Here is an 8,825-nt window from a genome sequence, read left to right as displayed (position 1 = left end):
AGATTATGTCCCCATCTACTGATATTTCTTTAAATTATTTTGTGATTTTAGCACAAGGTTCAGTTAACTTTGCACAAAAGTAAAAAACATCCACTGAGTAGCTACTTTTTAACTTCCTTACTTTGAGTACATTTCAGAGTCTGTTCTTTGTTTATTTGTACTTAAGTAAAAATGTTAAAGTTGAATTTTTAGGTATTTTAACAGTAGTATTTGTACTTCTACTTCATTACCGAATGTTTGTACATTTGCCAATTCTGGTGTTCTGTGGTAGGCTATAAACATAATTGTGTCTGGTGTAAAGCTGGACATTCTACAGTAGACTATGGGGACTGACACTTAGACATAATGCTGCCATCAAATTCAAACTGAGCTAATATTTTTTTCTTAAAATGGTGCATTTAGCTTAAACTGCTTAAACAGTTTTAAAATTTTAATGTTTTCCATTTTCACTTGTGAACAATATAATGATGTGATTTGCAAATCATTGTATTTGGTTTTTATTTACACAGTATCCCAACTTTTAATAATCACAAATGTTTTTAGCATATTACATATATAATAAAGCATATGCTTTGACTCTACATGCACAATTTACATATCCTGTAATTATTAAAGCAAAACTTTCATTGACAATAAACATATCTTTTTCAAGACAGATCAGGCTAAGAGGGAAGCAGAAATTGCAAAAACAAAAATTAAAATCAGTTATATAAAGGATTGTTAAGTGGCTATAAAGGACTGCATTGATTATAATATAGGAGAGTATGTACAACATGGTGGTACTTGCAAAACAGGCCATTTCTTTATTTTATGTATAACCAATAAAAGTTCTGACTATTCATAAGCAAAGAGAAGAGAGTAACAATTCACAGGTGAGGGGCAGGATTCACAGATGGATTGAATCACAGATGCAGTGATGTTTGTGAAGTTCACTAATGTGTGTTCACATTTGTGTATTAGTTTAATACTATTTGGGGCAAATAAGCTTCATGAAAATCTTTTTATTTTGCTCGAAAAGAAAGGTTACTGTGGTGAAGAGAATGTCCTTTGAGCTGGATGTAATGTTCGCAGTTGCCACGTAAATACCATAGGGGGCACCATGGGCTTATGATTTGCCTGTATCCTGCTTTGCTGGGGCGGATTTAGCAAGTTATGTCTCCCATGCCATCTTTGTCTTTGTGGTTTTTCAGGGATGTGGTATTTACGCAAACTCAATAAAAATGCTGAAACCATTTGTTGTAAGTTCTAAGTTAAATATAGTTGTGTTTCGGAGTTGTGAGTAGTGCAAGTTATCTTATGAGACTTGACACAGAGTGTGTAGCACTGCTACACACATGAATGTTGACATTAGCGTACCGCTAAAGTACATGTTTTTCATTTGTTTTCCTGGTTTCCCTGAAGAAGATATATTCAAGTGGATACGAAAGTTGATTAGTAGAAATCTGTATAAAAAATAGGGTGACCTGAAAGTTGTTTATTATTTGGGTATAAAGGGGCATTTAAAGTGCAAATATAACCAGTGTTAGTCAGAAACCTTGAATTTAACATCGTAAGACCTTTGTCTTAAGATGTGTTTTGCATCTACAGGGAGTGCAGAATTATTAGGCAAGTTGTGTTTTTGAGGAATAATGTTATTACTGAACAACAACCATGTTCTCAATGAACCCAAAAAACTCATTAATATCAAAGCTGAATGTTCTTGGAAGTAGTTTTTAGTTTTAGCTACTTTAGGGGGATATCTGTGTGTGCAGGTGACTATTACTGTGCATAATTATTAGGCAACTTAACAAAAAACAAATATATACCCATTTCAATCATCTATTTTTACCAATGAAACTAATATAACATCTCCACATTCACAAATATACATTTCTGACATTCAAACACAAAACAAAAACAAATCAGCGACCAATATAGCCACCTTTCTTTGCAAGGACACTCAAAAGCCTGCCATCCATGGATTCTGTCAGTGTTTTGATCTGTTCACCATCAACATTGCGTGCAGCAGCAACCACAGCCTCCCAGACACTGTTCAGAGAGGTGTACTGTTTTCCCTCCTTGTAAATCTCACATTTGATGATGGACCACAGGTTCTCAATGGGGTTAAGATCAGGTGAACAAGGAGGCCATGTCATTAGTTTTTCTTCTTTTATACCCTTTTTTTTGCCTGTCCCGTTTGGCTCTTTTGCCATCAGAATTAATGTCTAAAGGCAAAGAAAGATGCCCAACGGATTTACTTTACCAAATTGACCATCCCAGCCTTGCCATAATGGTCCGTTTGATTCACCTTTTATTGTTTGTTTTATTTTCACTTGCTGAACACGGGACAGACTTGACTGGGGGAAAGAAGGGGAGAAAGAAAGAGGGAAAGAGAAACAGCTGAGAAGAGGGACGGGGGAGAAGGGCAAAAAACAAAAACCAACAGAATGAGCAGAAAAAGAAAAGAAAAAGAAAATACATATCGATCACCTGGATCACCTGCTGAGAAAGAAAAAAGAAAACAAGCAGAAGAGAACAAGAGTAATAGAATAAACAACATCACAATGATATATGGGAATATGACAGTAAATACTAAATATTAAACATTATTGTGCAGCACATAAGATCAACAGAACACAGTGTGCTTTGAGGTAGGAGCCAAAAAGGGTGTAGTTTGTGGGTGTGATCACCCGTGTGTACACCTGTGAGCATGGACGTGCTTGTTTTTTTTAAAAGGTTCCTTCATGTAATGATCTGCTAGAGGGTGTGGGGGGGCCACAGCCCCGTCCTCCAGGGAATGAAGCAGGTATGGAGGAGATCAAAACTCCAGACATCCAGAGGCCCCCAGAGCACAAGAGACCAAGGAAGACCAACAGAGGGGCAGCCGCGCCACTGTCCCAGAAAGAGCTGAGGAGAGTCCCAGATGAGGGCTCACTCAGCAGCCGCGGAGCAGAAGTGTTTCGATCGGCTCAGATATTTGAAGTTTATACATACGCTACATCTCACCTGAAACATGTTAAAAGTTGTGTTTTTTTGCGACCCAGAAAGAGAATAAGAGTAATATTAAAACTAAGTCGCTGCCGCCATTGTTGGAAACTGGAATTGGCTCGCCGCGCTATGAATTCTGCAATATGTTTTTCAATTTTGTTGTCCAGGTGGAAATTCGGGGAGAATGGTGGCTCCGGGATTCTCCCGGAAAAATCGGGGGTTGGCATGTTTGGTTGTTGGCAACATCACTACCTGTCAAACCTCCAGAGTAAATCATATCACAGAATATGAGGGCGCGTAGTTGAGACGAATCGCGTCTCTCACGGAGTCCTTTAGTGCTGCAGGCAGGCAACGTGTTCAAATAGCGCACAACTTCATTTTTTTTTTTATTTCTTTATGATGAACAAGTAATCTGAGTCCTGTAACTTTATGACGCTATAATTGAGATCAATAAATAAAATACGGGTTTTTTGTATAAAGTATCGGTATCGGATCAGTATCGTCGATACCACCCTGAAAGTACTTGGTAGATCGGAAAGGAAATCAGTGGTATCGCACATCACTACACATAAACAGGTGTGGGTTGGGAGCATCTAACCAATTAGATCATGGTTAAATGCACTGATAGGAGAGCAGTAGGTACCATCTAAGACCCAGAGCTCTTCCACAGCATGCATTTTAAATTTCTCTGTGATATTTGTGCTGATTGGGACCCTGAATGTAAAAACAAAGATCTAAAAACTCAAATGTGATTCCACATATTGGATGCCAGGTCCTGGAGGTTAAAGATAAAACTACAAAACTTAATGGATAACAATATAAATAGTTAAAAAAATATACAAACTGAAAGAAACACACAATTGTTGCTCATATATGAGACTTTCCAGACTTTTCCAGATGATTTCCAATGAATTCTCCAAAAGCAGTCATTTCATCAGGAGTTGCAGTGACGCGCCCGTGAGCTCCGCTGGCAGCCAGCCATGCCTGAGTGACCGAGCCCCAGGCCGAGAGGCCGGGGGCACCCCACCTCCGAAGTGGCCCGAGCGAGCCCCAGGCTCCAGGCCCCGATAAGCGGCCGCCAAGGAGTGAGCCGGTGCGTACCTGGACGCCCATCCCCAGACACAAAGAACCACCAACGCACCGACACCTGAGGGAGTCTGCCACTGGCAGGGGAAGTGGTGGTGGGGGGAGATAGGCCTCCAAACCTTGGAGGGCCTGAGATGTCCCCAGAGAGGTGGCGTCTGATACCCAACCTGACATATACAGTGGGGCAAAAAAGTATTTAGCCAGCCACCGATTGTGCAAGTTCCCCCACTTAAAATGATGACAGAGGTCAGTAATTTGCACCAGAGGTACACTTCAACTGTGAGAGACAGAATGTGGAAAAAAAAATCCATGAATTCACATGGTAGGATTTGTAAAGAATTTATTCGTAAATTAGGGTGGAAAATAAGTATTTGGTCACCTCAAACAAGGAAAATCTCTGGCTCTCACAGACCTGTAACGTCTTCTGTAAGAAGCTTTTCTGTCCCCCACTCGTTACCTGTATGAATGGCACCTGTTTGAACTCATCATCTGTATAAAAGACACCTGTCCACAGCCTCAAACAGTCAGACTCCAAACTCCTCCATGGCCAAGACCAAAGAGCTTTTGAAGGACACCAGGAAAAGTATTGTAGACCTGCACCAGACTGGGAAGAGTGAATCTACAATAGGCAAGCAGCTTGGTGTGAAAAAATCAACTGTGGGAGCAATCATCAGAAAATGGAAGACATACAAGACCACTGATAATCTCCCTCGATCTGGGGCTCCACGCAAGATCTCATCCCGTGGGGTCAAAATGATCATGAGAACGGTGAGCAAAGATCCCAGAACCACACGGGGGGACCTGGTGAATGACCTGCAGAGAGCTGGGACCAAAGTAACAAAGGTCACCATCAGTAACACACTACAACGGCAGGGAATCAAATCCCGCAGTGCCAGACGTGTTCCGCTGCTGAAGCCAGTGCATGTCCAGGCCCGTCTGAAGTTTGCCAGAGAGCACGTGGATGATACAGCAGAGGATTGGGAGACTGTCATGTGGTCAGATGAAACCAAAGTAGAACTTTTTGGTATAAACTCAACTCGTCGTGTTTGGAGGAAGAAGAATACTGAGTTGCATCCCAAGAACACCATACCTACTGTGAAGCATGGGGGTGGAAACATCATGCTATGGGGCTGTTTTTCTGCCAAGGGGACAGGACGACTGATCCGTGTTAAGGACAGAATAAATGGGGCCATGTATCGTGAGATTTTGAGCCAAAACCTCCTTCCATCAGTGAGAACTTTGAAGATGAAACGAGGCTGGGTCTTCCAACATGACAATGATCCAAAACACAACCGCCCGGGCAACAAAGGAGTGGCTCCGTAAGAAGCATTTGAAAGTCCTGGAGTGGCCTAGCCAGTCTCCAGACCTCAACCCCATAGAAAATCTGTGGCGGGAGTTGAAAGTCCGTGTTGCTCGGCGACAGCCCCAAAACATCACTGCTCTCGAGAAGATCTGCATGGAGGAACGGGCCAAAATACCAGCTACTGTGTGTGCAAACCTGGTAAAGACCTATAGTAAACGTTTGACCTCTGTTATTGCCAACAAAGGTTATGTTACAAAGTATTGAGTTGTATTTTTGTTATTGACCAAATACTTATTTTCCACCCTGATTTACGAATAAATTCTTTACAAATCCTACCATGTGGATTCATGGATTTTTTTTTTCACATTCTGTCTCTCACAGTTGAAGTGTACCTCTGGTGCAAATTACTGACCTCTGTCATCATTTTAGGTGGGGGAACTTCCCCTGCCAGTGGCTGACTAAATACTTTTTTGCCCCACTGTAATTGTGGGCTTGCAGAAGCGCTCACTCACTGCAAAATCATTGTCTGCGGTTTTGAAGAAGCGCTAATCAGAAAGGTTGACAGGAAACATCTGTTACGAAGATGAAGACAATGTTCTTTTTAAACTGTGTTAAAAGTCATTGTGGTCTTGATCTGACCTATGTATGAAATGGATCTGACGTTGAGGGGGTGTCAATAAATTTAAGCCCAGATGATATAAAATATTTGTTTATGCTTTGATTAAGTCGAAGATGGAAGATCTCGGGTGCTGAAGCTATGCCAAATGGCAGGCGTCTGAAGCAAAGCCTGCCCATGGGAGTTATGAACGTGGTTAGTTTTTGGGAGCTGGGATCCAGTGGTATTTGCCAGAACCCACTGGAGGCATCCAAAGTGGAGAAAACTTTAGCCCCTGCTAACTTAGGAGTTATGTCATCCAATGTGGGCAAGATGTACCGTTCACGCTTTACTCCCTTATTCAGACGTTTTAAGTCCACACACACCCTGACCTCATCCTTGTTGCGCTTTGGAGCAGGCATCATTGGTGCACACCAGTCTGTTGGGTCGGTGACTTCCTCAATGATGCCAAGTTTATTTCCTTTTCCACTTTTGGGAGGAGAGGAAAAGGCACCCGGCGTGGGGTGGTTACACTGTACGGCACTGCATCTTCGGTCAGCTCGATTTTTACAGGTTCACAGTTCAGCAGGCCAATTTCTCCGAACACATCCTCTGTTAAGTCACTACTGATTTTGTTAACTCTAGTGACTAATCCCATGCGCTTTGCCACTGTCTTCCCCAGTAGGTTACTTGCATATTGCCCTTTTATAACTGTAATCCAGTACTGGTACTTTTGGCCTTTGTACTCTGTAGTAGCAAGGAATTTACCCATGCACTTGACTTTTCCACCAGGGCTGTACACAGTTGGCTTACACTGGATAAGTTTGGGTCTCTGCTGTAGCTTATTAAGGGTCGTTTCTGTCATAACAGTGGTGTCTGTGCCTGTATCAATTTTGAAATCAACTGGACTGCCATTTACCAATAGCTCAATGTCCCAGTCGGCATCTGAGCCTGACTCCTCAATGACTGTTGTTTTTGGCTCAGTTACTGCTCCCAGGAAAAGCTCCCTATGAAGAATGAATCCTCATCTGAGTCCTCTACAGCCTCAGCCCTGACCTCTTTTAGCATTTTGGTTTTGCATACAACTTCAAAGTGTCCCAACTTATTGCACTTTCTGCATCTTTTATTGCGGGCTGGGCAGTTTTCTCTTTTGTCATGCACCCTGTTGCATCTTTGGCATTTTGGTTTACTCTTACCACGTTGTTGCTCATGTACCTGATGAGGTTGGTAGTAACTCCTTCTCATGCTGTTATTATGCCTCTGTTTCACCTCATTCACTGTGCTTTCCACTCGGTCTGCACTTTGCTGTTTGACTTGCTCACTCTGGCGTGCTAGTTGAATGGCTCTATCCAGAGTTAAGTCCACCTCGAGCTGGAGTTTTTGTGAAACATCTTTGTCAATTAATCCAATGACGATACGATCCCGGATCTGCTCGTCTTTACTGCCGCCAAACTCGCAGTGCTGCGCGAGCTCGTACAGGCTCCGCACGAAAGCCTCGACCGTCTCCCCGGCCCTCTGGCTCGGCTCCGTTTGTGAAAACAGGTGCGGTCGTGGATAACGTTTCTCTTTGGGACAAAGTGCTCATCGAACTTTTGTATAACCAGATCATACTCAAACTGCGGACTTGGCCTGGCCTCCGTAGCAGCAGGAAACACAAACGAGCCATATATTGGTTCGGCATCTCTCCTCATGGAGTAAAGAAGCGAGTTCACCTGCACTTCGCCGCTCTCCATCCCTAGCTTGGACGCCACTCGAAAACGGGAGAATCTCTGCCGCCATATCGGCCACTCTGCCGGCTCTGTAAAGTCGAACGGCTCCGGAGGTCCAAATTTAGCCATTTGTTCGTGTAACTCGGCGTGAAGTCCTCAATTCTGACACCATGTCATGTTCAGAGGCAATAAGACGCAGGGTTCTCAAGCACGAACCGCTTTTTATTGAATTGTAGCAGCAGTGTCCGTCGCTACATCAATTTCTGGAAAACACAGACACACACCGGTCTCCTAGCGGCCTCTAGTGGCTGCCCTCATGGTAGCCTTACTAGGACAACATAAACAGATTTCACAACACTAAGGTTCGGAGCCACGGACCTTCAGTAATAGTAATAAAATCACACAGCAATAGTACATTCACGTAGTTGTAAAATGCATGATAATATGTTAAGTAATCCAAAGTATTCAGAATACGTTACTCTCATTGAGTAACGGAATACATTACAGAATACATTTTAGGGCATGTATTCTGTATTCTGTAATGGAATACATTTTAAAAGTAACCTTCCCAACACTGCGTAACTGATAAGTAAAACTGCATTTATCCAGGTTATTGCGCTAAAGTGGTTAAGAAAATTCCAGTGACCCCACCCCACAAACCCATTTGAATTAATACCCAAGACTGCAAAAAGCAAAATCATCTTCAGTTCAGTTTACAACAGAAGGAACCTCTTACTTTGTGCCTGAGGATCCAGGTTCATGACTGAAGACTGGAGGATAATCTCGAGAATTGTCGCTGTTCATGGACATACTGCTGATGTCTGGAAACTCTGCTCTGTGTTTGTGCCGCTGATGTCTGGAGCACAAACACAGAATGAAACACATTGTTCTTCTACTTCTATGTTCCTGTTGTTGGCCATTAAGCTGGTGCTCTGTCAGTGTCAGACTCATGAGGCCGAAGCCCTGGATGTTCTCAAAACCACTGTACTTTCTGTAGGGGAAGCTGGCACCATGGTCATCCTTTTTAAGCCACTTTTGAATCCTTAGTTAATATTTTTGAGTTTGTTTTTTGTTTATTTCTTTCTGTTACATATCAAAGTCATTTTCCTTTCATCTGGATTAACTAATCCTGGCAACGGGAATCGGGATAATAAGTCACACAAAG

General features: G+C 42.5%; 1 protein-coding gene across 1 annotated transcript in view; it reads right to left on the bottom strand.

Annotated features, from left to right (window-relative positions):
• Positions 1-8,825, bottom strand: part of LOC120746965 — a 253,809-nt gene that overhangs the window by 197,419 nt on the left and 47,565 nt on the right. The window lies entirely within an intron of this gene.

This window comes from Simochromis diagramma, unplaced genomic scaffold (assembly GCF_900408965.1).
Source record: "Simochromis diagramma unplaced genomic scaffold, fSimDia1.1 OVJJ01000410.1, whole genome shotgun sequence".
Classification (NCBI taxonomy): domain Eukaryota; kingdom Metazoa; phylum Chordata; class Actinopteri; order Cichliformes; family Cichlidae; genus Simochromis; species Simochromis diagramma.
The sequence above is the reverse complement of the archived record's forward strand: the minus strand, read 5'-3'. Positions and strand labels throughout refer to the sequence as shown.